Source organism: Notamacropus eugenii, chromosome X (assembly GCF_028372415.1).
Source record: "Notamacropus eugenii isolate mMacEug1 chromosome X, mMacEug1.pri_v2, whole genome shotgun sequence".
Taxonomy (NCBI): domain Eukaryota; kingdom Metazoa; phylum Chordata; class Mammalia; order Diprotodontia; family Macropodidae; genus Notamacropus; species Notamacropus eugenii.
Genome location: NC_092879.1, coordinates 20,200,290 through 20,203,823, shown reverse-complemented (window position 1 = coordinate 20,203,823; position 3,534 = coordinate 20,200,290). Strand labels below are relative to the sequence as shown.

Below are 3,534 nucleotides of genomic sequence, written 5' to 3'. Positions count from 1 at the left end.
CTACTCACATGAACCAAGAAATATTTCTTAAGTACTTCACAGAGTTGATAGACTGACCTGCAGCTCTGATAAGCCATCTCAGAGGAAGATCATTGATCTGAGGGCCAGACTGGGATGCCAAGAGGGGATGGCTCAGGGCAGCCTGTGCCAACAGGTGTAAGAACACAAGGAAGATCCCACAATCTCCTCTGCTACTTCATCTGCCTCTCCCCACTCCAATCCATCCTCCATTTAGCCACCAAAGTGATTACCCTAAAGTGCAGGTCTGACTACACCATACTACCCCTCTCAATCCTCCCCCATTGCTCAACCCTATTGCCTCCAGGATCAAACACAAAATCCTGTGTTTGGCATTCGGTGCCCTTCCTAACCTAGCCCCCTCCCACCTTCCCAGTCTTCTTACACCTTACTCCCTTTCCATATGCTATTCAATCCACTGACACTGGCCTCCTGGCTCTTCCTCCATCAAGACACTCTATCTCTGGCTTTGGGCATTTTCTCTGACTGCTCTCCCTGCCTGGAATGCTTCTCCACCCCCACCCCCCCCACCCCCACTTCTCTGCTTCTTGGCTTCCCAGGCTTCCTTCAAATCCCAACTAAAATCCCATCTTTTACAGGAAGCTTTTCCCAAGCCTTCTGAATTCCAATACCTTCCTTCTGTTCATTAGTTCTTATTCTCTAGGCAGCTCATTTGTACATGTTTGTTTGCTTGTGAGCTCTTTGAGGGACTGTCTTTTGCCCGCTTTTCTATCTCCAAAACTTAGCACAGGACCTAGCACATTGTAGACACTAATTAAATGGTAATTGATTGATTGATCTTCAACATTTTTTTCCATAAAAAAAAAATCTTGGCAATTTGGTTTTTTTTTAAAAAGCAATCAGTTATCTGTTTTTTTTATTTGCCCCAAAATTATTCATTTCTTCATTCCATTGGTTGAGTCAAGCCCTGCCCCCTAAAGTGACGTCACAGATCTCCTCCTTTCTGCGGTTTTCACCTGGGCTGGGTTGTTGCGCATTCTGCAGAAGGGAAGGCTGGCAGCAACATCTCTGTCGGCCTCTCGTCGCAGACCCGGGGCTTGCTTGATCTTTCGTGGGAGTCCTCTGTGTGTGGGAGGTAAGTAAAGCCCCGTGGCGCGTCCCTAAGAGGTGTGCGCGCCCCCCACCCAACCCGTACTCCCCGACCTCTGTCCTGGACCTTTTTGATTTCACCGGTGGGTGGATCTGCGCCTGGATATGTCCAGGCCTCTGTCTGTCGGGAGGGATGGTGGTCCTCTATGAATGCATTGGGTGATTCCCCCCCCCCACTCACAAACACCCTCGGCGGCCCCCTCCCCACCCCTGCTTTACTCTGTCTCGTTGCCTGCTCCCCCCCTTCCCATCACACTCACCCCCGCCCCATCATACACCCCCCTTCATACACCCCGCTGCCCCATCCCACAATCACACACGACCCCCGCCTCATCACACACCCCCGCCTCATCACACAATCACACAAATCCCCGCCCCATCACATAACCGCGCACATACACCCATCCCAGCACATAACTGCGTACATATACCCGCCCCAGCACACAATCACACAAACCCCTGCCCGTCACATCACACTCACCCCCGCCCCATCATACACCCCCCCTTCATACACCCCGCTGCCCCATCCCACAATCACACACGACCCCCGCCTCATCACACACCCCCGCCTCATCACACAATCACACAAATCCCCGCCCCAGCACATAACTGCGCACATACACCCGCCCCAGCACACAATCACACAAATCCCTGTCTGCCTCATCATACATCCCCCGCCCCATCACACACCCCCGCCTCATCACACATCACACAAATCCCCGCCCCATCACACAATCACACACCCCTGCCCGATCACACAATCACGCACATACACTCGCCCCATCACACAATCACCCAAACCCCCATCACACACCCCCGCCTCATCACACATCACACAAATCCCCGCCCCATCACACAATCACACACCCCTGCCCGATCACACAATCACGCACATACACTCGCCCCATCACACAATCACACAAACCCCCATCACACATCCCCCGCCCCATCATACATCCCCCGCCCCATCACGCAATCACACGCACACCCCGCCCCATCACACATCCCCCGCCCCATCACATCCCCCGCCCCATCACGCAATCACACGCACACCCCGCCCCATCACGCAATCACACGCACACCCCGCCCCATCACACATCCCCCGCCCCATCACATTCCCGCCCCATCACGCAATCACACACCTTACCCCATCACACAATCCCTCACCTCATCACACAATGGCACACAACCCCCTCATCACACACACACCCCCGCCCCATCACAGAATCACAACCCTGTCACTCACATCCCCCGCCCCAACACACAATCACCCGCGCGCACACACACACACGCACACACACACACACACACACACACACGCGCACACACACGCACACACACACACACACACAGCCCCATCACCCCGCTCCACTCCCTAGAAGGTAGGACTGCTGGGTGGTGAGGGGGAAAGCAGGGTCAGTCTATGAAACACCTCATATTTTTTTCTATCTTTTCATCTTCATTCATTCATACATTTATTATTATTCTGTACTCAGCGATCAAATGAACATTTCCATGTAACACCATAAAATAGAAAAAGTGGATTTTCCATGCACCTGTTGATCTCTGTTATCTAGAGCTTAGTTGTTTTTTTTTTAAATATTTAGTAGATTCAATCTGTATTTTTCAAAGCTTCCATTGTTTCTTTTCGGCCTTGGTTTGTTCTCTGTTCAGTTTTTTAAGATGCTTTAGTGACTGTCTTTTGTTTTGTTTTCCTCTTTCCCCCCATTTCTATTTTCTCTACATTCCACACCCCATTTCATTAAAAAAAAAAAAAGAAAATGAAAAAGATAGCTTTTGTAACAAATATGTATAATCAAGCAAAATTTTTGTTTTCTGAAAACGCATTTTATTCTGCATCTAGATTCCCTCACCTATCAAGAAGTGGGTCCAGTGATTCATCATCAGTCTTCTAGGATCTTAATTGGTCATTGAATTAATCAGAGTTCTGAAGCCTTTCACAAGGGCAAAACCCACCTTTTTCAGACTCACTGAACTGGATGCAGAGGTAATTTAGCTTTGTGTGGCCAGCCTACCATGGATACCTCCCCATATTAAATACTTAAAAATGCACAAAAGGATAGCTCTATGTAGGAAATCTTACCAATTTAGTTAGACTTTGAAAAGTATTTTATATTAAAATTTTTTAAATTCGTTTTTACAAGCATTTATTATCATTCCCTCCCAGTGAAACCTCCCCACACAACAACAATTACAACGACAAAACCCTCACAATAAATATGTATTTCCCAGCAAAACCAATTCCCATCTTGACCATGTCCAAATAGGCAGGTGTTGTTCTGGATTTTCAATCCATCACCTCTCTGGCAGGAGATGGATAGTATGATTCACCTACAGTTCTCTGGACTACATTAATTAGGGCTCTAAAAACTTATAACTGTTTTT

At 48.5% G+C, this 3,534-nt stretch overlaps 1 protein-coding gene across 18 annotated transcripts in view; it reads left to right on the top strand.

Annotated features, from left to right (window-relative positions):
• The first annotated feature begins 944 nt into the window (after window positions 1–944).
• LOC140515695 (E3 ubiquitin-protein ligase DTX3L-like) overlaps window positions 945–3,534 on the top strand; it is a 49,267-nt gene continuing 46,677 nt past the window's right edge. For 6 of the 18 annotated variants that reach the window (XR_011971160.1, XR_011971158.1, XR_011971159.1 and 3 more), the window contains exons 1-2: window positions 976–1,114; window positions 2,993–3,136. The gene's annotated coding sequence lies outside the window, so the exon portion shown is untranslated. Of the gene's footprint in view, window positions 1,115–2,992; window positions 3,137–3,534 lie in introns of all 18 variants that reach the window. The other 12 variants (XR_011971167.1, XR_011971166.1, XR_011971162.1 and 9 more) reach the window with 8 other exon arrangements.